The sequence below is a fragment of the Gopherus flavomarginatus genome, chromosome 1 (genome assembly GCF_025201925.1).
Source record: "Gopherus flavomarginatus isolate rGopFla2 chromosome 1, rGopFla2.mat.asm, whole genome shotgun sequence".
Lineage (NCBI taxonomy): Eukaryota > Metazoa > Chordata > Testudines > Testudinidae > Gopherus > Gopherus flavomarginatus.
The window spans coordinates 63,496,411-63,521,911 of record NC_066617.1 but is presented as its reverse complement, the minus strand read 5'-3'; the positions used below and the strand labels follow the sequence as shown (position 1 = coordinate 63,521,911).

The following is a 25,501-nucleotide window of genomic DNA, read 5'->3' as shown; positions in this document are numbered from 1 at the left end:
CACTGCTTTGTCTTCATTCCTTCTCTGCTCCTCTGGACATGATTTCTAACAAGGAAGACCTTTGAACAATGGACCAATGACTCCAATCTAATGGCTGAACCAGAGAGATTTATTGCAAGTCAGAAGATTTAACATCACTGCTATTATCCTAACCTGCAAACTCTAAACATCAATTGTAATGTATATGAGTTCTTAATCATTTCATAATGCTCTTCTTTTCTTTTATATTAATAAACCTTTAGCTTTAGTTACTTTTAGTTGGCTATAGCATGGTATTTTGTAAGATCTAAAGTATACATATTGACCTGGGAGAGTGGCTGATCTATTGGGATTAGAAGAACCTTATGTATGATGAATCTGGTTTTCAGTAACCTCTCATCATAAAGACCAGATGTTTGGGTGGTGACAGGGGCTGGATTACCTACTGTGTTTTTAGCTTCTTGTTAATCAGTGTGGTGAGAGAGGGCTCTGGTTTGGTGAACTCTAATGTTAGAATAACCACCAGTTTTGGGCTTAACTGCCCTGTTTTCATCAGTTTGTTCTGAATTTGGCATTCTTCCCTGAGCCCACACTAGGCATGGGCCACACCACCTCTCAGAGAGGTGGTGTGCATATGCCAATGGGAGAGTGCCTCCTATCAGCTTAGGTAATGTCTTCACTGAAGCTTATCTGCAGAAGTGCAGCTGCAGTGTTTTAAGTGTAGAGAAGCCTTTAGATTCCTAAATGCCTATATCTGATTTTCAAAAGTGACTTGGGGTTGTCTGCACAGGGACATTCTCATTCAGAATTAAAGTGGCCTTAATTCAGTTTAGTTTAATTCACTAAAGTGGACACTTAAATTCTGAATAAGAGTGTCCACAAAAGGGTTTAATGTAGTTTAACTAATTCACTTTAAATTCACACTATTTGTTGACTCAGATTAACTTTCCTGAGTATCCATGTGTAGACAGGCCCTTAAGTGCCAAAACCACTTAAGTGCCTTTGCATTTTTTACTCCTGGGCTTGTACTTGGAGTGCACTACTTAAAAATTATCTGGCTTTCAGATCAGTGACAAATGGACAAACTGATAAATAGTGTGTGGATGTTTTGTTTTGGTTGGTTGGGTTGTAGGAAGGTTTTTGACTTTTCTATTCTTATTAACTTCTCCCTTCCATCTAAATTCAAGAACAATATTTTCTGTAAAGAACAGCTCATTTGTGTCTTTGGGCAAAAGTCAAAATATAGTGGTTGTTGGTACACTATCAGTTTTAATGCTTCTAATGCCAATAGCTATTTACAATACCTTGTCAGAACCAGTTAAGGCAAAATTGGGGACTCATTTGGGTCACCTATCGTTGGATGCAAAGCCCAAGATTCAGTATCTAACACCTCCCTACATGTAACTTTATCATGCCAGCTGTGAATGAATGGGTGCAGTCTTCTCTAGGTGGAAGAGGTTGGGAGCAACTGGAAATGTGTCCAAACCTAGTTTTAGTGTTTAGTGAAGGGTAGATGAAGGTTTCCTGTTACAAAGGGGGCATATCAATACTTTAATTAGTCCTAGCTAAGGTAGACACAAAGAGACATGCTGCTGATATAGCAGCAAGTGCACTAGTCAGTGGTTCTCAAACTTTTTTTTTTTCCACGAACCACTTGAAAATTGCTGAGAATCTTAGTGGACCACTTAATGATCTTTCCAAATGTTATTTGTACCATTAGCTAACTATTGTAAAGCACGTTGGATAAAAGCACTATATAAAAAAATAATAATTAGCATTTTTTTCTTCTACAAATAGCACACAACTAATATTTTAATATCAGTAGTCTTACCTTTCTAATGTGATGGATCTGCCCTCTCTCCCTGCTGCGGTAGCCTCCGATCTGGTGCTGGAAAGGAGTGGGATCTCTAGCCCACCAGAGCAGCCACAGAGCTGAGGCTGGGAAGGAGGGCTGTCTCTCCCTGGCAGCTGCAGCCCTGGAGCTGGGGAAAGTCACATCTTTCTTTGGCCACCATAACCCTGCATGTCCCAAATTCCCCCACTCCCTCTTCTCACCCCACTTCCCCTTCCCATCTACCCTCTATTCCCCCAAAGACCACCACCTCACCTTACATGTGCACCTTCTCCAGAGTCCAGGCACCTAATTAGTGTCTCCACTAATTAGGTGGGTGGCCCTTCATTCTGTTGAGTGTGGCCACTCAGGTGCGCACCTTAGAGAGAACTATCCACGGACCACCTGAATGGAGCTCATGGACCACAGTTTAGGAATCTCTGCACTACATCATAGCATATACAACTCATGGCAGCATATCCTAAGTGAGAGGTGCCCCTTCTGAGACACATTCCCCTGCAGCTGCAGGTTTGGCAGCTTGTCTGAACTGACTATTATGTAATGTATAAGATAACAGAAAGGTTCAGCTGTGTCATTATGGACATATACAGGATACCCTGTATGAGTATAAGGAACTACATGTGTCAGTCCAATCTGTTATGCCCTCTATTATCATTTCTTTCAGCTTTGTTTCATCTTAGAGCTGTGAAGCCTTTTGAGAATTGATTTTCATTATGCTTCATGCACAGCATGAGGAAGAAAAATCAGCTTTTATGTATCATTGGTTCTTGCTAATTCACAGAAGTAATTTGGTATGAGCAACAGTTACCCAAATGTATAGCAACAGCTTGTTCGAAAAGATGTGGTTATGCTGCACTGAAAACTAAAAACAGAGACTGTAAATCATCTTACAGTATCCAAGCCTCCCTCACACAGAAGATAGACAACTCATTGTTGCTAGAAAAAATTCCAGTTTGGTGCACTTTTGTTTTACAAAGAAGTGTATGTGTGTTTGATTTTTATATTTAACAGCTTGGTTTTTAGGTTAATGATAGATGCTGGATTTAAAATTATTTGGTAACTAGAGTCTATTTACTGAAGCAAGGCAGAAATGGATTGGATAGTGTGAGTGAAAGCTTGTCTGCATTACCTCAGTGTTTCCCCAACCTAGGGAAGAGAAGTAATTCAGTCTCCATGCTCATCAGTGCTTGGTATCTCTGCTGAGACTGAAAACAGATTTGCTAATTAATGTCATTCACTTATGGAAAGTTCCTAGAGATTTATTAGGAATTAAACCAATATGGGTCTACCTAAATTAAATGGATTTCTACAGAAATTAAACCAAAAACCTATAGGGCCAAATTCTTTATTGCTGTCAGTTGGCACAAATCCACTGAAGGCACTAGAGAATTTAATAGAGAACAAATCCTTTCTAGAAGATGTTTTGAACTAACCTGTAGAGTCCTGTACCAGGGACTGTAGGAAGGTTTCAAAAAAATAGTACTTTTTGTATTACAGTAGTACTGTGAACCAAGATCATGGCCACATTGTGATAAGGACTATACAAAGGGATAGAAAGAAGTTTCTCCTGCCCTAAAGAGCTTGCAACTAAGAAATGTTGCTTTGGGTCAAGCACACTAGGGGCTAGTCTACACTGGAAGCACTATAGCAGTGCAGCTGCACCAACACAGCTGCTCTGCTACAACACATCCAGTGAAGATGCTTTATGTGGATGGGAGAGAGCTTTCCCATCAGCATCATAAAACCACCTGTGTAAGAGGTGCCTGCTATGACGTCAGGAAAAGTTCTCCCACCGACACAGTGCTGTCCGCACTGATGTAATTTACGTAGCTCAGGGAGTGGCTTATTCACACCCCTGAGTGACATAAGTTATAGTGACATAAGTGGTAGTGTAGACTAAGCCTTAGTCCTTAAAGCACATTCAAATACATTTTTTGAGTTTGCACTGCATATGTATTCATAGGGTTACACTTTGAAATCAGTCTACACTTTGAGAGGCCAATTTTGGACACTCCAAACTTTTGATTTCTTTCACAAACATGTTATGGTAGTGCACGCTAATTGAACACTTAGATGTCTGACAACTCAATGTTTGTCTCCAAATGTTGTTTGTGTAATGCTGACAGTCCCCAATCGTCAGCGGGTAGGATTGAACCTGGGACCTCGGAAGCTTAGTACATGAGGCTCTACTGCATGAGCTAAAAAACAACTGACTGTTAGCTATGGCTGTAGAGCAAACTCATTAATCTCTTTCTCTAAGTGGTCTCAGTGCCACTAGATGGTACAGAATACCACACCCAGTAGTGTGGGTTACATTTGCATACACAGATCAGTGTTTGAGTATCCCAAAATATAGGTACCCAAGTTGATGATACATTTCCAAAATTAGAGTTCGGGTAGAAGCTGAGTCAATGTTTTTCTTCTAGTGTACTACCCATAAATATCATTATCTGCTGAGAATAAGCTCTGAGTGTTTCACAGCAGTGACTGGTGCTCAGTTATTAGATATATTTACTCCTGAATAAAATGCATCAATATATCACATATGGTAAATACTTCTATAAAGGAGAGCCAAAATATAGACTTTTAGACATCTAAACAAGTGGCCGATTTTCAAATGTGCTGAGCACCCAGAAGTTCCCATTAATTTTAATGAGCACAGCATGTTTAAAGGTTATGTCACTTGTTCAGATGCCAAGGAAAGAATTTAAGAGTGAGATTTTTCAAGGGAGCTTACGAGAATTAGGCACCTAAATACCATTGTATGATATGATAGTATACTCTTAGGTGAGATTTTGAAAAGAGCCTAAAAATCTAAATATAAAACATTGGCCAGTATTTTTACCTGAAACTAGAGCTGAGCAAATAGTTCACAGAGGATTCATCCAGTGAACTTCAAACATATCACAGAAAGATTAACGGTTAAAAAAAGTCTTGAATGTATTTGTTCCGAATTATCTACACATTTCCTCATTTAATATTTTTGGCTTCAGACTGCTTACAAACAGGTAATTGCAAATAGTCACACTGTGTTGCTTAGCGAACTAATCATTTTTCTCTCTCAGTTGGATGGCTTATGTAACCAGCAACACAGTACAAATTTTGAGTTGTATTTTAACACTCTCACTTCACAGACACACTCTATTGGTTAGTTACATGCCTCTAGTTACAGAAGGTGTGCTATGTTGCTGATTAGATAAGTCACAGGGGTCATGTACATTGTCAAGATGAAACTTTCTTCTACAGTTAAACATTTTTCCATTATTTTCTCAGCTCTAAAACTTTATATCGATAGAAAAGGTGATAATTCTCACTTTAATTAATTTGGTAATCTTTGCTCGTCCTTTGCTCAGTTATCCAGTAACTGTCCATGCCACAGACTACTGGTGTCATTTGCTTGATAACTGGTGCTGAATCAATTAATAATTCATATGCTTATCAGGTCAAATTACTATCATATTATGGCAAATAGGAGATCACAGCAGCTGTCATTACTCCAGGAGTCATTGCTGAAACATTTTGCAAAAGACACCCAAGGGAAACTCACACAAAAAAGAAAAGCTTTACCAACAAAAAAAACAGTCTAGATAAGAATCAATAACTACTGATTATATGATCCCACTTATTGTACATTGTTGAAATGTTAACATATACTGGATGTACTAATGAAAGATATCAAGGTTTCTTCAGTGTAGATCACTAGTCACTGTAAAATTTCTTGAGAAGAGAAGCACTAAATGGTCTAAAAACTTTAATTTATATGAATTTGTGGAACTATTACAAAAATGAACTTTATCCAGTAAATGGGGACATCACTTTGTCCATAGCAGCTACTTTGATTTTCTTGGGCCCTCTTAAAGTAAAACACTTAAATATGAAAGAGAAGCCTGAACTTAACTCAGGCCCACTGAATTCATGTGCTTAAGTGCTTTCTAAAGCAAAGCAATAGTAATTAATATAGTTCAAAAGGGAAAAAGTAGAGGAAATCTAGGTAAAAGGACAAGCTGAACAAAATAAGACAACTACATTAAAAAAAGTCACACCAAATATATGCGGACATAGGATGCTATAAAGATTTTATTGCCACTTGTCTGGAAGGATTTGCATAGCTCACTTGTGATTCTGCCATGTGTGTATAATTTGTCACCACAATTTTATGGTAATGAAGGCTCTCTAGCCACCATCTACTCTTGTATTCTTTATAAAATGGGTAGGATTGTAAGCATAGGGTGGCTGATGATAGATGGCTGTTCCAAGTTTGTTTTATTCATGTGTAATATATTTACAGCCATTTAATGCAGAACTATTTACTTCCATTTCCCTCCCTCAGATCAATATAAGATACCCCTGAAAAAGCAATAGAGGAAATCTAATATTTTTCCTATTTACTGTATGCCATAAAACAATGCATTATAGGGTTTAGAATCCTACTGCAACAGTAAAGCTTTAAACATCAAATTAATTTATAATTAGTGTTAATACATACCAAATAGATAATTCCATTGTAATCTGTCTGATGTGAATTACAGGTGTTAGGATGGCTTGAAGTTTATATGGCATCAGTTCTCCTTTAATGATGTGGTGGTGTAAATAATACACAAAATATGCTACTCATACTCTATTATGGTCTTCGAGCCAGCCTTTAAAAATATACAGTTTTGCAGGGCACTGTTAATTGTGAGTGTAAATGACATTTAGATTTGTAGGAGCAACACTAGTTTGTGGTATGCACACTTAGTGTTCTGTAATAAAAAAAACAAATAAACTCCAACTATATATAATGCATATACAAGATTTGAAAGAATAAGTTATTTTACCCACCCTCTAATTACTATAATTTTAATATGCAATATTTGGTTCATTTGAAAGTCATGTGACATAAAGGGACTGTGGTATCATGATATTAAAAATTGTTACTACTAATGGTTTCAGTAATTTCTGCTCAGATCAATATATGAACTTTCCTCCCTTTTACTCGAGTAATGGCTACAGAAAAACAAATGTTTAGATTCTGTATATTGCCTTTTGGATAACTATCGAGGTGAGGGGGGAAAATATCATAATATTTAAACAATGAAATCAAGTCAATAATTCAAGAAGTGGGAAGCTGTGTAATTCTTAGAACCTGCCTAACTTCAACAGGATATACAGCTGACATGTAGCTAGCTCTCTGATCCAGTGGGGGTGCTGGAAACCCTGAACTCCATTTGAAGTCAGTGTGCAATGCAACTTGCAGAATCAGGCCTGAAGATAGAAAGATCAGAAATGAAGCCAGAGGCACCAGAACAGCAGGAGAATTAACTTTTATTTAGTGTGGGGAGGAAATAAGTAAACATAAAATGTACAAAACCAGAGAACATATTTTAAAAAGAGAGCAGTGGATGTGTCCTGGTATCTCTGGCCAGAGATGTCAGTTTCTTGGGTGAAACCTCACCCCGCTCTGGCCCCTTTGCACAAGTAAGAGCTGGAATGGCACAATGGTGACCTACAAGCTCCCTGGTCAGACAAGGAAGGATTTCCTTGGTGCAGGCACTGAAGAAACAGCCATCAGGCTGCCTTCCAAGGACCCCATCACAACCCTTGGCACAGGGGATGTGCTAGGGATGAAATGAGAAAGGAAGGGGGACAAGAGGGATATGTCAGGCCATGTGTGCATCATGCAGGGATATGGAAGTTCTGGGCAGTGCTGTGGCCCATAGGGCAGCTTGGGGAGGCGGCTGTAACTTAAGCCCCCCAGGCTGTCTCAGTTCCATCGGGGGCAAAGCAGCCCAGGATCAGGAGGGCATAAGGTGGTTTAAACTTGCCCCACTCACCTTGGACTGTGAATTATGTGCTGCCCCTCTTTGAAGATGAAGATATTGAACAGAACCAGACCTGGAACTGATCCCTAGGCTGTGAATTCTGTGCTGCCCTCTTTGAAGGAGAAGCACAGAACATCACCCTGTCTCGTGATGCATGTCTTCAAGCTGATATCATTACTGCATTATCGCATATTTCCACATCATATAGGAGGTTTTTTATAGAAATCATTCATATTTTAAATTTGATTAAGGAACTGGAAGTATCTTATATTCCTTTGGCCATTATTTCCCCTTAAAAGATTTTTGCACTCACTTTTTACAGCAGACCTGATGTGCTCACTCTGACAAGTGTGGAACAACAAGCTTACAATTCCTAATTCACCACAGTTCCCCCAGGGAACTAGGAGTACAGTTAGGCAACTATATTAGAGACTGTACCTAGAAAATAATTCATTTGGTATACAAAAACTTTTGTTAAACTTCTATATTCCTTACTTCAGACACCAATAATGTGAAAAAATATTATATAGCAGATGTCAAATATAAATAATCAGATGTTAGTGACTGATGAAGGCCTAAATTCAGAGAGACAGTCAAGCATGCGGTCATTTTTTAAAACATGTTCTTAAATCCATCCCTATTCAGGGAAGCATGTGCATAGGTCCCACTGAAGTCAGACCGGCATGGATGTAACGCCTTGTTATTCAACAGATCTGCTCACTGTAAGTGTTCCAAGGCATATAACTAGTTTTAGTGATAAAAATAAGTTATTACATTTTAGTAGTGTTAGTCCTACAGTGCCAATAGGAGCTATCACAGGCTGAGCTAGATTCTGGCTCATGCAACATCAAGAGAATTGTTAAATGAATTCCAATTGCAAAAGCTATATTGATTTTGGTGAAGTGCAAGCCAGACTGAATGCAATTTAACCTTCAGATCCCAGAATGAGTTGGCAAAGCTGCCAAATAGAATATAGCCATCTTTTGTACTTGCATGTATATCTGTGTAATCTAAAATAAATAAAAACAAAATTCTTACAGAAAACATTGCTTTGTAAATTGTAATTGCAGCAGACTTATTGGCAGAATGAACAGTTATGCTGGTATTTCACCTCTTACCTTGGATCAGATTGCATGGGTCACAAATTAGCTGGATTTAATTCCATCTGTACAACAATAGTTGTTAACAAGTCAACCCTTGCCAATGGTTACCATATAGCAGAGATCTCTGCTACTAAGTACAGGGGAAAACTATGATAATCTCATATGCAACTGTTTGGTAATAGTTAAGGTTATATTGTAATGGTAACCACCATGTCTACTGAATGGTGTAATACCATTGTATTACTATTGTAAACAGAGATGGGTTTGAAATGGTGCTGAAAACATCTGAGTGCCTGCCATGGCGAGTTATTCAGAGGCCAGTAGGATGAAGAATAAATCTTCTGGGTGTTAGTAAGAAGTTTACAATATTTTTTGGAATGTTGGCTTAGAAGCAAAACCCACTCCATGGCACTAAATAAAAGAGCCAAAAGGAAATGGAATATCAATAAATTGACTCAGGATATGGGCCTTGGAGGGCAGCTAGTCAACAGCTGTGGAAACAGAATTAAAATTTTGCATAAATTGGAAACTGTCTTGCCCAAACAGGATTTAAATCCAAGTAATGTAGTATCTCATAAGCTCATCACAGGGTCAACAGGACATCATGGTTAACTCTATGGATGACTGCCAAAATACAACAAAATGAAGTTGTAGCCTATCCACCAATATCAAATAGTTGATGCTTGCTTTCCCCACAGACCTGAATTTTTCAAACATATAAATCTTTGAACAAATTAGCCAGTAACTGTTCTGAGTCAAGGTGCTGAGGGTTAGATATAATACATAAATCAAGCTGCTTTTAAATATATTTTAATATGGTGAGTGGGAGATAAATTAGGTTGACAATAATACAGGCAATATAAAAGAATGAAGGAAGGATGGATTTTGAAGAGTGGTTGAGCTTGGCGTTTAGGAATCATAGAATCATAGGATGGAAGTGAGGTCATCTAGTCCAGTCCCCTGCACTGACTTTAGGACAAAGTATTATCTAGACCATTTCTGAGAGGTGTTTGTCTAGCCTGCTCCAAAAAATCTCCAATGATGGAGATTCCACAATCTCTCTAGGCAATTTATTCCACTGCTTAACTACCCTAACAATTAGGAAGCTTTTCCTAATGTCCAATCTAAATCTCTGTTGCTGCAGTTTAAGCCCATTGCTTCTTGTACTATCCTCAGGGGTTAAGAAGAACAATTCTTCTGCCTCTTCCCTGTAACAACCTTTTATATATTGAAAACTGTTATCCCCTCTCAGTCTTCTCTTTTCCAAACTAAACAAACCTATTTTTTTTCCAATCTTCCCTCATAAGTTGTGTTTTCTAGACCTTTAATCATTTTTGTTGCTCTTCTCTGGACTTTCTCCAATTTGTCCACATCTTTCCTGAAATGTGGTGCCGAGAACTGGACACAATATTCCAGCTGAGGCCTAATCAGCGCAGAGTAGACCGGAAAAATTACTTCTTGTGTCATGCTTATAGCACTCCTGCTTATACATCCCAGAATGATGTTCACTTTTTTCTCCCACCAGTGTTACACTGTTGACTCATATTTAGCTTGTGGTCCGCTATGACCCCCAGATCTCTTTCTGCAGTACTCCTTCCTAGGCAGTCATTTCCCACTTTGTATGTGTGCAACTGATAGTTTCTTCCTAAATGGAGTACTTTGCATTTATCCTTATTGAATTTCATCCTATTGAGACCATGTCTCCAGTTTGTCCAGATCATTTTGAATTCTAATCCTATCCTCCAAAGCACTTGCAACCCCTCCCAGTTTGGTATCATCTGCAAACTTTATAAGTATACTCTCTATGCCATAATCTAAGTCATTGATGAAGATATTGATGAAGCAGCTGTAACTTAGGCCATCAAGGCTGTGTGAGTTCCATCAGGGGCAAAGCAGCCCAGGATCAGGAGGGCATAAGGTGGTTTAAACTTGCCTTAGCCCCCTCTCACCCTGGGCTGTGAATTACGTGCTGCCCCTCTTTGAAGATGAAGATATTGAACAGAACTGAACCTGGAGATGATCCCTGTGGGACTCCATTCATTGTGCCCTTCCAGCATTACTGTGAACCACTGGTGTCATGGTATAATCCCCCACTCTGAACCTTAGCGTCCAAAAGATGGGGTACCCCAGCATGAATTCCTCTAAGCTCAATAACCAGCTTAGTACTTGTAGCGCTGCCACCAACCAGGAATTCCAGTGCCTGGTACACTCTGGTTCCCCCAAAACCTTGCCCGGGAACCCACAAGACCCAGATCCTTTGGATCTTAACACAAGGAAAGTAAACCCTTTCCCTCACCATTGCCTCTCCCAGGCTTCCTCTCCCTGGGTTACCCTGGAAGATCACTGTGTTTCAAACTCCTTGAATCTTAAAACAGAGAGGAAAATTCACCTTCCCCCCTCCATCTCTCTCTCCCCTTCCCAGACTCTCCCTGAGAGAGAAAGTAATCCTGACACAGAGAGAAAATTAACCTTTTCTCCCCACCAATTTCCTGGTGAATCCAAACCCAGCCCCCTGGGGTCTCACCAGAATAAAAAAAAAAATCAGGTTCTTAAACGATAGAAGCTTTTAATTAAAGAAAGAAAAAACAGTAAAAATTATCTTTGTAAATTTAAAATGGAATAGGTACAGGGTCTTTCAGCTATAGACACTGGGAATACCCTCCCAGCCTAAGTATACAAGTACAAATTAAAATCCTTTCAGCAAAATACAAATTTGAACTCCTTCCAGCCAAATACACATTTGAACTCCTCCCAGCCAAATACACATTTGCAAATAAAGAAAACAAACATAAGCCTAACTCGCTTTATCTACCTAGTACTTACTATTCTGGACATATAAGAGACTGTATCAGAGAGATTGGAGAGAAACCTGGTTGCACGTCTGGTCACTCTCAGAACCCAGAGAGAACAACCACCAAACACTAACAGCACACACAAAAACTTCCCTCCCTCAAGATTTGAAAGTATCCTGTCCCTGATTGGTCCTCTGGTCAAGTGACAGCCAGGCTCACTGATCTTGTTAACCCTTTACAGGCAAAAGAGATACGAAGTACTTCTGTTCTATTAACTCTTACTTATCTGTTTATGACAACTGGGAATGGTTTTCTCACTAGTTTTGCACCCACCTTATACTAACTCCATCTAGGTTGCATTTGCCTAGTTTGTTTATGAGAAGATCATGCGAGACAGTATCAAAAGCTTTACTAAAGTCAAGATATACCACGTCTGCCACTTCCCCCCATCCATAAGTCTTGTTACCCAGTGAAAGAAAGCTTGGTTGGTCTGACACAATTTGTTCTTGACAGATCCATGCTAACTGTTACTTATCACCTTTTTATCTTCTAGATGTTTGCAAATTGCTTAATTATTTTCTTCATTATCTTTTCAGGTACAGAAGTTAAGTTGACTGGTCTGTAATTCCCCAGGTTGTCCTTATTTCCATTTTTATAGATTGACACTATATATGCCCTTTTCCAGTCTTCTGGAATCTCTCTTGTCTTCCGCAACTTTTCAAAGATAATCACTAATGCTCAGATATCCTCTCAGAGAGCTCCTTGAGTATTCTAGAAGCATTTTATCAGGCCCCAGTGACTTGAACACATCCAATTTTCTCAGTAATTTTAACTTGTTCTATTCCTATTTTAGCCTCTGATCCTACCTCATTTTCACTGGCATTCATTATGTTAGATGTCCAATCACCAACAACTTTCTTGGTGAAAGCCAAAACAAATAAATCATTTAGCACTTCTGCCATTTTCACATTTTCTGTTATTATCCCCTTCCCCCTTCACTGAGTAATGGGCCTACTCTGTCCTTGGTCTTCCTCTACCTTCTAATGTATTTGTAGAATGTTTTCTTCATATCCTTTATGTCTCTAGCTAGTTTGATCTAGTTTTGTGCCTTGGCCTTTCTAATTTTGTCCCTGCATACTTCTGTTATTTGTTTATATTCATCTTTTGTAATTTGACCTCATTTCCACTTTTTGTAAGACTCTTGATTTTTAGATCATTGAAGATCTCCTGTTTAAGCCACGGTGGTCTCTTTCCAGACTTCCTATTTTTCCTGCACAGTGGGATAGTTTGCTCTTGTGTCTTTAATAATATCTCTTTGAAAAACTGCCAACTGTCTTCAATTGTTTTTCCCCTCTGACTTGCTTTCCATGGAATCTTATCTACCAATTCCCTGAGTTTGCTAAAATCTGCCTTCTTGAAATCCATTGTCTTTATTTTGCTACTCTCCCTCCTACCATTCCTTAGAATCATAAACGGTATCATTTCATGATCACTTTCACCCAAGCTCCCTTCCACTTTCAAATTCTCAAAGCGTTCATCCCTATTTGTCAAAATCAAATCTAGAACAGCCTCTGCCCATGTAGCTTATCCCACCTTCTGAAATAAAAAAAAATTGTCTCCAATACATTCCAAGAACTTGTTGGATAATCTGTGCCCTGCTGTGTTATTTTCCCAACAGATATCTGAGTAGTTGAAGTCCCCATCACCACCAAGCCCTGTGTTTTGGATGATTTTGTTAGTTATTCAAAAAAAGCCTCATCCACCTCTTCTTCCTGGTTAGGTGGTCTGTAGTAGACTCCTACCATGACATCACCCTTGTTTTTCCCCTTTTATCTTTACCCTTATATTTTACCCCTTTTATCCTTATCCTTCAATAAGTCTGTCTCTTATTTCCATCTCAGCCTCAGTCCAAACGCACTCATTTTTAATATATAAAGCAACACTTCCTCTCTTTTTTCCCCTGCCTGTCCTTCCCGAGGAAGGTCAAAGCTATAGAAGAAGACAAAGGAAATGTTGTTCAAATTCCAATTCAGGAAATTACATTCTGCTTTCTTACATTCACTATCTATTTCAAGTGGATAAGTTATTCACTTTCATATATTTATTTAGATAAATTATTCACTTCCTCTTCAAGTGTCCTCCCATGATGTTCTCCCCCATTGTAAGTGTCCTCCCTTTCCAGCTAATGCTTATCTGTCTTCTTCTCCAAACAATTTGAGTGTGCCATCTACAATCACTGCCTTGAGTCCTTGTCCATCCTAGACCTTCTCCAAACTGGTTTCTGCACTTTCTGTACTCCAATGAAATGTCTATCAAGTTCTCCACATAATTCTTCCTGGTCAGATCTCTCCAGACTTCTATTCCAGCCTCATCCTCCTTGACTACCATCCTTGAAATCTAGTCCTCCTTTGGTTTTTGCAACTATTTTCTTTACTGGTTCTCCTATAATCTCTTCAATTATTTCTTTAGAGTCTCATTTTGGTGTATCCTCCTTTTCTCTCTCACACTTTCAGTTGGAGTCCCACAGGATGCCTCATTTTCTCCTGCTACCTTATTGTGAACTGGTCTAATCTATTCATATGGCCTCAGCTATCATCTTTATACTGATGATTCTCAAATCTCTCTACTCCTGACCCATAACCCTCAACCCAATCCCTCATCTAAGCCTGTCTGTCAAACATCTTCTTCGCTTGAAATATCTCCTAATGTCTCAGTGCCAAGTTAATAAATTCCTTGTCTGCCCTGACCCTGACTGGGGCCTCTGGGCACTACAGAAATATAAATAATAATAATAATCTACCGCCTAAAAAAATTGTGGAGGAGTGGTGTTGGTTTAGAATGCCTGATGAACTCTTACCACAGAGATGGATATATTTTAATAGCGGGTAGTATGATACCTTTACAGCAGAGATGGGGCAGAGATTAAAGATAATCCAGATATGGTCCAACAACCATTTTTCAATAGGGATTATAAAATAGAAAGCAGGAATGGCTGTGTCCACATCCAAGATGGAAGCAAAATTCAAAGTTCAGTGCACTCAAGTCAGGGAGGGTTGGATAATCTCCATCCCAGAACACTGAAAGAACTGGAACATGAATTTGTAAATCCAGTGGTAAGAATTTGTAATAACACTGTCAAAATCAGGGATGATGCATGCTATATGACTGGAGAACAGCAAATGTAGTACCTATATTCAAGAAAGGGAAAAAAGTAATCCAAGCAACTACAGACTTGTTAGTCTGACCACAGTTGACTGTCTTTTTGTTTTGAGTTTATACAGCACCTAGCACAATGGGGTCTTGGTCTGTGACTGGGACTCTTAGATGCGGCAGTAATACAAATTAATAACAACAATACAAATCTTGAAGGAAAGAATAATGAAAGAGTTAGAGGTAAACAGAAAATAGGAGAAAATGCAACATAGGTTTACCAAAGGTAGATTGTGCCATACTAACCTGATACCTTTTTTTGATAAGAAAACTGAGCTTTTAGACAAAGGAAATGCAAGAACAAATAGGTATAAACTGGCCAAGAATTAATTTCTTGGAAATTAGAAGGTTTCTAACCATCAGAAGTGTGAGGTTCTGGCCACAGCTTCCTCTTTCTGTTTCCTATTCCCCTCTCCCTCTTTATAGTACACTTCTGTCCTCTATCAGGTTCAATCAAGGCTGTCAATGAAGCCTGGGGCAGAGAAGGCTGGAGCAGTTCCCTCATAAAGGGCCCAGTCCACCTTGTGACAATAAGATTATGAATGGGATTATATGCCTGGACTTGACAAAAGGGATAGCAGGGGACTGGACTTGATGGCCCAGAAAGCTGCCTTCTATCCCCACGTGCCATAATCCTGCATTGCCTGTGCTGTACATGGTCCATAAAGAACATTGGAATGAAGTGCTATTAACTTTATCAACCATAAAAACAGCAACATAGAAAATCAGAGGAAAAACCTCAAAACAACAAAACTACCTAGAGAGTTGATACAGAGCTGGGAAGGGATGCTATATACATGGACTGGAACGAGGAACAAAAAAATACTAAAATAAGTAATGCAAAATATATCCATACAGTATATGAAATAGTGAAGAGAACTAAAAAGAAACATGACAAAATTGCAGCTGTAATTTTAAAAGCAATCCCATTTTAGAAGATCAGTTATGTCTCAGAGGGCTTATTCATTTACAAATTGCCACCAGGGCAAACATTACTGGAGTCAGTGGATTTTCTGGGCTCTGCTATGTCAAAAACAAATCATGGTTCCCTAAGAGAATCTTGAAAAATGTACATCTTCAGAGGGGGCAAAATGTAGCATTAGCTATATTTACCTCCCATTTCTATTGCTATATATGGCATCTAAAGCAAATGCCAGTGATGCCTGAAACATTTCCCAATTACACTACTATCCTTCTTATGAAAAAAGATTTGTATATTGTAGGTTTACAAAATGGACAGTACACATTATTTTTATATCCATTCATTTCCAGAGTGACCATCAGCATGGTACAATTCCTAAGCACTATTATAAAGTTACAAAACATCTTTTCCATAAAGCTAACTAAACTCTTAGCATTTTGCTGAGTTTATAGTCTAAAATGAGGGGGATAATGTTGGCAATTTGTCTAGGAGCTTGAAGCAAAGGTTGTCAGTAACTGCAATACTTGGGAAAGATTGAGCAAGGAGATTGGTCTCTCATAATGGCCTGAAAGTTGCAAAATTCAGGTTTATCCTGGACTTTGGTAGTAGGGAAATTCATCAAGAACTTGCTCCTTGGGGCCCAGGGAGCTTTATCTTGGAACTGTGAGTTTAATTTAATAGTTAGGGGTCAATTAGTTGAAGTGACTATAGTTGTTTCACTGGTTCATGGAGAGAGGGGTAATTACTTACACCTAAATGTTTTAAAGATAAAGGCCAATACCTTGAAAGGAATCTGGTATAGGACTGGGGACCAGTCCAGAGTGCAGAGCAGTGGCTGATGTTCAGTCTTCTTTCTCTCCCACTTTGGAGAAAGGCCATTGCATGATGGACCAGCATCAGCTTGTGAGACTTTTGCTTATAGTCAAAGATGAGGAAAACTGTAGTAGTCCAACCTGAAGGTGATGAAAATGTGGAACACCGTGGCTAAACTCATAGTCAAAAAGAAAAGTGTAATTTAGGTAATTGAAAGAAGGTGAGGAGGTGGTTGTAGCAGAGGCAAGGAAGCTAGATCTTTGAGTGTGTTGTCATTGGCCGGGGGGCTCTGGTTCATGCTGATAGTAGGCAGGGTAAGGTGTGGGTGGCAGGGTTGTTTCTGCTGTCTGCATCTAGGGGCCAAGGTATATATACCAAGGGACCATAGTGTCTATCTGGAGTCCTTCAGTAACAAGACAGATGACTCCCTGCACTCTCTGAAGAGTTTACTCTCATCGAAGGGAGGTCCTTGATCATATTTTGGAACTGACTGGGGAAGCTAGAAGATGGTATCCATGAATCCCTGCACATAACTACCCTGGCGGCTAAAGACTGAGAGGACATGTTGGCCACATTTACAGCTGTCTGGAGGGCCACCTTAGTGACCAGTCTCCCTTTGTCTACCACAAAGTATCATCTCTCCACTCACTTAGGTGGGGTGACCACGAGGCCAGTATGTGCCACAGAACCTGCACTGGTTCCAGGATGACCTCATTGATACGGAGAGCCACATTGGACAGCACTTGGGGTTGAAGGATGTCCAGCAGTTGATGTTTGAGGGTCCGGAACCTCCTCTAATGGGATTCCCACGTCTGCAGACACCTTCTGAAGCAAGTCCTGGTATTGCTGGTGATCATCTTGTGGAGAGTGGGAGGGGGATGATTGCCTCTTCCAGGGACAAAGATGCACTGGCCAGGACCAGCGTAGCAGGCAGTACTGGTTCAATATCTTCCTCTTCTTCATACATCAATGATGGTGATGGGTGTAGAGGGGTTGTCTGGTAGGATGCCTGAGATGATGCATGGCATCTGTGGTATGGATCCCAGGATCCCCAGTATAGCCAGAAGGAGGGGTCCATCAGATACTGTGGGCCCCAGAGCAAGTGGTGCCAGACCTCTTTTATTGTTTCATAGACCAGAGCACAGGGCAATCTAGACTGCATGCCTGAGTTCCAGCATGGCACTTGTGAAAATGATGGTTCCACCTCAGAGAATTTCTTGGAGTCAGAGAATGGTTCCAGGAATGGCGGGACCATTGGTATTGGAGGGCTGCAGTGCAGTGGGAAAGGGAAGAGCTTATCTGGTAGAAGCAGCAGGGGTTCATCCTCTGGTGTATGGATGTCATGGGCAAGCTGAGGGCTTCAGAGAATACCCAACTGTGGGTAGGAAACGTTTAACTCCTCCACCGTAAAAAATATGTCCATTTGGCCAGGAGTTCACGGAGCACTCATGAAAATGCTGGAGGGACCTGGTGGTGTCTGTGTGGCTGCCCTGTCTGGAAGGTGTGTAGGTACTGGTGGAGCAGGTGGTGTTGCGTGCACCAGTCAGCATTCTAGAGGCTTGAATACTAATATGATCATTGGTACCACTGGATCCCATTTGCACCTGACTTTACCCTCCATCCAGGGCATCTTTGGTGCATGTACGGCCAGATTCATACAACATCTCACTCAACCTGGCATGACTCAGGGAAGGAAACAAAGGGCTTGTGAGCAGTCCTTTGTGAGGACCTGCTCTTATGCCCGTAAGAGTGTGTTTTGCTCTTCTGCCAGGACTTGTCCTTGCATCTTGGTACCACTGGTTCTGAGCCATGCGAGGTGCTGGAGAGGTGTTAGTAGTGTCTGCCGTATAGGATGTCTCCTGAGCCTAGATCCGAGTGTGCCCAGGGGCCGCATTACCTCCTCTATAAGGTATTCCATCGGAGTGGAAAGGACTTACCTGAAGGTGATGAAAATGTGCAACACCATGCTCAATGTCTGCCAGGCACTAGAGGCATCACTGGAATTAGTGGCTCATGGAGAAGGAACACGGGCAGGAGATACAGTTTTTGAAGCCTGTGATCCTGTACATAGTCCCTGGGGGTGCTGTCTCCGAATGGGGAAAGAGAACTACTAAACTAATTACACTATGCAAACTTACCTGTAAAACTATCTACAGACCATGTACAAACAAGAATAATTCTCTTAGCAGACTAAAAGCGGGAAGGAACAAGGGTTTCTGACTCAGGCCATGCGGCAGAAAAAGGGAACTGGAGGGATGTCAACTGGAAGCATGAGGAGATGCACTATGCCAAGTCAGACACAGCTAAGAGAAACTTCTGGACTCAGGTGCATGGAATACACATAGGGACCATCACTTGAAGAAGAACATATGTTTCAGTAGAAAGTTTCAGTTTCGCAAATCAGCATTTTGTGATGGAAAAAATGTTTCCAAACAGATCTATTAACTCATTTTATTAATGTCAATACAACAGTACTTTTGGAAAAAAGATGGAGAATAAGTAACTTGCAGAATGGTGACAGCTGAACTGAGAGACTGAGAAGAAAACTGTTTTGTCCAGTTTGCAACTGATTCCTGAAAGCATTGCTCATCAGGGCTAGCTGCATGAATCCAGTTTCTTACACCAGCTTCTCTGTTCCTGCTGCCCAAGAAGCACTAAGGAGGCAAAGAAAACTATTTCCCAGCAAATCAATAAAAGCTATTTACATTTAGTGTTAAGTTCCAACCAGCAGAATAAAGACATTTTATAAAGTAGGGCCCTGCTGGAGGGTTGAGTTATATAAGGATGAACACTGGTTAAAACCAGAATTCAAAAAAACAATTAGTGTGCACAAAACAGTCTTCTTATGTGCAGCTCAATTTTTGACAGATTTTACTAGAATATTATTTTTCATATTCTTTCCTACCTTCAATGAGTGAGTATAAATTGAAGACTATCCAGGGATATATAGCATGAATTTTAGCTACAGAAAAGATGCCATTTTTTACACAATTAAAGCTGATATGAATTTTTTAAAATATTTTATTTTGGGTGTTGACCTAAGTAAATTACCATCTTTTACAAAATGAAAGAATAATTTCATATATTTAAAAGAAAGAAGGATATTGGTTATGTAGGAAATAGAAACTAGGAATAAGGAAATCTGGAACAACAAGAATGCTGATGAGAAAGTTTATCTTTTGCATGTGTTTTTTTAAAAGAATTATTGCTAGGATTAATGTAGCAATCTCATATGGACATATTATTATTGGGACAGAATATATCAGTAAATTACAGGGTTGCTAATGTCTCAATTACCTTGGATTCTTTTGGTTTCTCCATGAAACCAATTGCCTAGGACAGTGACTCTCAACCTTTCCAGACTCCTGTATCCTTTTCAGGAGCCTGATTTGTCTTCCATATCCCAAGTTTCACTCATTTAAAAACTTCTTGCTTACAAAATCAGACATGAAAATACAAAAAAAAGTGTCACAGCACACTAATACTGAAAAAATTCTTACTTTCTCATTTTTACCATATCATTATATAATAAATCAAATGGAATATGAATATTGTTCCCACAATTCAGTGTACAGTATATAGAGCAGAATAAACAAAATTGTCTGTATGCAATTTTAGTTTGCACTGACTTCGCTAGTACTTTTTATGTAGCCTGTAGTAAAACTAAGTAAATATCTAGATGAGTTGGTGTATCTCCTAGAAGGCCTCTGTATACACCCAGGGGTACATGAGAATCACTGGCCTAGGGAATCTATTAATTTCCTTTGGAGAACCTTTGAAGTCTTAAATTCTTCTACATTGCATTGTGTTATAGTTGCTACTAGAGAGGCAAGTACTCCCCAAAATATTTTTGCAGTAGTTGCTAGAATTAAAATTGTATGGAATTTACTGCACACACCCTTCAGAGTTCATTTTCTATAAACATCTGATGTTGTAATAATGGGGGCATGAAGGATGTAACCCAACTGTGAGCTCAACTTGGGAATGTGGGTAAAGGTTCATAAAATGTCACAATAACCTTTGAACACTAAGTGGTGATTGGAAAAGATAAAAAAGGAAAACAGACTGCATGCATCCAAACAAAATGACCTATGGATATAACTGAAGGACTGTGTTAAGATGAACAGGAGTACTTGTGGCACCTTAGAGACTAAAAAATTTGTTTGAGCATAAGCTTTCATGGGCTACAGCCCACTTCATCGGGTGCATGCAATGGAAAATACAGTAGGAAGATATATATATACACAGAGAACATGAAACAATGGGTGATACCATACATACTATAAGAAAAGTGTTAAGATGGTAAACAAGAGGAGTGTGGGACTGGAAATCAGTGGTTGGTGTGTGTAATCAAAATTGGTGTGTGTAATGGGGTGCACTCACCTCTCATGAGTGCCCCCATCTCAGTGTGTGTGCCTGCACACTCTCTCTCCCTTTCTCTGTGGTGGGTCTTTGGTGACTCAACCTTCTGGCTGAGGTACAAAGTCTGTATGCGGGATAAAAATCAAAACTAATTTTAGGATATAGGTCACCTGTTGGAGGTATCTGAGTGCCCTCTGTAAGATCCCTTGATCTGCAGCCCTATCTTTGGGCTCACTCCTCAATCAGTCCAGCAGGGCCTATCACAGTACCCTGGTTTGAAGTATCTCTCAGCCCCATTCTGGGCTCCCTCAAATTGTTCCTACTCTTCAAGCAGTTCCAGCCCTGGTGTGGGGCCATATCCCCTAGGGCTGGTGGGAGGACCAGAGCTCATCTTCTACTCTGGGTCCCAGCTTAGGTACCCTATAGAGAGCAGCCATCTGCCATGTCCCTTTAAATAAACTGAAACAGTGCTACAATTCCCTGGGCCACTTCCCCATAGCCCCACTTCATTCTTTGCCCTTACCTCAGGACCTTGTCTGCGTTGAGTCCCAACAGCCAGCCCAGAACTCTGTGTTCCCCGAGCCTCTGCCAGCAATGCTCTGTCCAGGGTCCTGTAGCTCTGTCAGCCTGCCATTCACACCAGTCACACTCCTCCAGCTCCAGTAAGGAACTGACCTCACCCTTGCCCTGCAGTTGTTCTTATACTAGCCTGCTGGGCCCTGATTGGCTGCTTCCCATACAGCCACCCTAGGCAGATTGGGTGAAATGAAAGAAGTGAGCTTCACCGTCATGGCTGCCATCCCACCTCTGACAATGGAACCTGGTGTCACAGGAGAGACCTCTATATTGTCCAAACCAAACTGGACCAGAGAGAGGAATCCAGATGAAATTGACACTTCCATCAGCTCTAGCTAAATCCCAAACATGACCTGGGATGTGAGACCTAAGTTCCTGCTGTCACCCTATTCCCTCTTACTTCCTTTTCCTTCCCCCTTTTATTTTTCTCTTTCCTATCCCTCTCCTTTTGCCTTCTGTTCAGTAGAAGGCTGGATCAGCTGGGTAAGACTGCATATTTTGAAACACTGCTGTGAGCCTGCAAACAGAAAGGTTGGTAAAAGCAATGCCCTAAACAGCCTAGTGCTGGTACAAGTTTGCCTGGTCTTGGAAAGGCTAATAAGACCATGTGCTGTGGCTATGGTTCTCCATTACTGAGGTTGCAAGTGAAAGTCAGTATCAAAGACAGAAGCTGTATTTTCTAATGTTGCTGTTCTTTTTCTCTCCCTTTTTGTATGTGTTTGTCTTTAGGCAAATAGGATCAGAGCAACATCAAAAGCTCCAGGCCATCTCAAATCATTTTTCTCTTTCCCACCCCCAAAAGGACAGCTGGAAGATGTAATTTCCAGCTCAGGTAGATATACCCACGATAGCTCTGATGAGCTAGCACATGAAAACTTAGTATAGCCATGGTGGTGGTGCAAGCGGAAGGACGAGCTAGCTGCCCAAGTATTTACCAAAGATTTCAGATGGGACAATACTCAGGAAACTCTCACATCCTGCTGCTAACACCCCCATGGGTACGCCTCTATTTTAATGCAGTAGCATGATCAGAATTAGCATGGGTAGGATTACTCCAGCTCATGCAGACATGCTCTAAGAGTCTCTTAAACAGTTTTTTTCTTTTTAAAAACTACAGCTAAAAGAAAAGGGAAGGAATATTGTTAAAATGAAAACCTTAATCCTTAACATTTTAAATGCTTCAACTCTTTTTCCTTTATTATCTTTAATAAAAGGTGAAAACAGATTTTTAATTGTGTGTTATACTAAGCAGGCAAAGGTCTTGGTATTGAAAACCCTGAATCTTAACTGTTTAGTGTTGTACTGTGTACTGTACTAGGGTTATGTTAACAACTTTGACTCTCTGGACCCTTTTATACCATTAAAATTAATACAACTGTATGTGAGTTCTGTTTGCATAAATGAATGCTGAAGGCAAATCTAAAGCTTGCAAAGTGTATTTGCACTGAGGATAGAATACTTCCTATGAGATGAGAAACTGCTGGACACAGCATGAGGACAGGGTTTCCCATATACCTCGCCAGAGCCTGCTTCACAGGTAATTAAACAATCATTAAACTGACCTTATCAAAGCGTTCATAGCTAGTTCATGTACACATACAACTACATTGTGAGGACAGAATATTAAATGTAACTCTGTACTCAGCCAACACATCTTACAGCAGTTGAATCATTTCTAGTAATGATCCAAGAGCCATATAGCCCCAAAAGAGATTTAAAATCTTCTAAAATTTCCTAATATCACATATTCACTTCTCTCTAAAGTGCTACCACCTCCTGAGAGACTCAAAGCCCCAGTGAGTTTTTCAAGCCCTCATTCTAATTAAGGGCAAGAAAGACATTTCACATTTTATCCTCAGTAAGGGGCAGGGATATAGCTGCCTCATCTCAATAGTCACAATTCCTTGTGTAGTTCTCTCCCTGCACCAGAGAGGAAATAATCTACTAATGGTCCACATGAGAAATACATTACTTCCCCAACTGTGCTGGATCTGCCAAGTCCCCATCCCTGTTGATTTCAGTGGGTATACTCAGCTGAGTAACCTTTTGCCAATGTGCATAAGGGATTCACAAACTGGTCCCAAGTGACAATTCACTGAGTGATATTCACTCAAATATCAAAAGCAAAAAGAAATACAGCAGACAGTAAAAAGTGATACATAGGTTACATTTATTTGCCCCACATATTCACTTAACAGTTTCAACTAGCAAATGGATGTGTAAGACAATCAGCCTGTTCAGGAACAATCTGAACAGGAAAAGGTTGCAGATTTACTAAATAAACTGTTCATTTGGAATCGCCATGGCAGAGTAACCTACTGTCACAGAATCATAGAAAATCAGGGTTGGAAGGGACCTCAGGAGGTTAACTAGTCCAACCCCTACTCAAAGCAGGACCAATTCCCAACAAAATCATGGATAGAGATCTCAGAATATTACAAGCGATGAAGAAACACAAAGTATTTTTAATTTAACAAAGATAGAAAGGACAGTATTGGGTAATTTGTCTAGGGATGGAGTAATCATTATATATCTGGCAGACACAGCTGGATCCACATTAATTATCTATCAGATAAAATAAAAGAACAAGATAATAAGAGGGTAAAATGATGACATATACAGTGTGAGATTAACTATGGATCCACCTTTCAAATATAAGGGAGAAGAATTACATCACATTTGGATTAACAAAGAGATATTTTCAACAGAAAAACTATCAAAAAATGGTATTTTATGGATGGCTGAAAAGGTTATCAGTTATTAGTTTTGATTAATGAGTACATTAGCACTAGTTTCCCTCAGTGAGTTTGCTGAGATAAGAGAAATAGATGTGAGATAATTTAGCTGAGTGCATTGAAGTCCATGGCAAAACATCCATGATGGCCCTGATGTACAATTTCATTGTTAGTGCTTTGCATGTGAAAGGCTTGCTACCACTCAACAATATTTGACATGAAGCTCATATGGGACCACAACTTAATTTTAGAGTTGACCTTGCCCGTTTGATTCTGAAGAAGAGATATTTAAATTGGAAGGAATATTTTATCATCAGAATAGGAGTTAACAATGGACTCACTGCATGCTGGCTTATTGATATTTTAAAATCTCTGTTTTAGGTAACCCTAAGAGCCCTGATTCTGACCCACTGAATTCAATGGGAGCTTTGGGAATGAATGAAATGGGTGTAAGTTAGACATTGTGTATGAAGAAAGCATAATAAATCCAAACAAACGTGTTTTCCTCTCTCCAGTGTCTAAGATTTATATAGGGCCCGAGGATCTGTTGCTACTACTGTAGTTTCGTTTTTATGCTAAAAAGATGTCTCTTAAGTTTCAGTCTAAAACAGTTAGGCTCAGGCTCATTTTATTTTTCTCTGGCATGGACTTTCATGACTGAGGACAAACTGCAAAGAGTGCTCTATCTCAGCATCCAGTACACTATACCTTGTTCTCTCCAGCTGCACAATGACTGCTCAACACAGCTGCTTTGGAAGACTGTAGAAGATGAGTGGTCTCTGAAATAGCTGAGTTTCAAATCACTTAGGACTTTATATTAGGACCAGGACTTGTAATTTTTTTCAGCCAAAATTAAAAGTGAAATTCACAACATGAAGGTATACTATGTCCATGCCCATTAGGATAGTATTCATCTGAGCTGGTTACTGGACTGGGCAAAATTGTGTTCAATTACAGTACAAGGGTAAAAACAGCTCTCTGGTTTTGTGTATGCTAATCTGATCTGGAGAATAATGAGGTAAATCGCTTAGCTTCTTCAGTTAAAGTGAACAATGGAAAACACTGACTTTACTCAGCAGTGGCTTGACGCTCAGATCTGAGCAGGCAGGCAACCTATGCCATGACACACATTCCTTTTTACCAGTCAGCCCCCAGAAAGTTAATCTGCTCTTGTGAAACATAAATACTCTTAAATTTGTAAAACTTAATTCTTACAAAGGGTTAAATACTAGAATGTTAGCATGTGGTTAATCTCAGTGGGATACTGGAGCTGGCAGAGGTGTGGAAAATAGATGTTTTTGTAATCTTGTTGAAATTTCAGTTCTAGCCTGTTGTATGGAAGCAAGCTACCAAGTC

General features: G+C 39.8%; 1 protein-coding gene across 1 annotated transcript in view; it reads right to left on the bottom strand.

The window, feature by feature from the left end:
- Window positions 1-16,440: 16,440 nt before the first annotated feature.
- The window catches only part of SLC16A7 (solute carrier family 16 member 7), a 627,896-nt gene continuing 618,835 nt past the window's right edge, over window positions 16,441-25,501 (bottom strand). Inside the window, exon 6 of the transcript XR_007769459.1 lies at window positions 16,441-16,452. The gene's annotated coding sequence lies outside the window, so the exon portion shown is untranslated. The remainder of the gene's footprint in view (window positions 16,453-25,501) is intronic.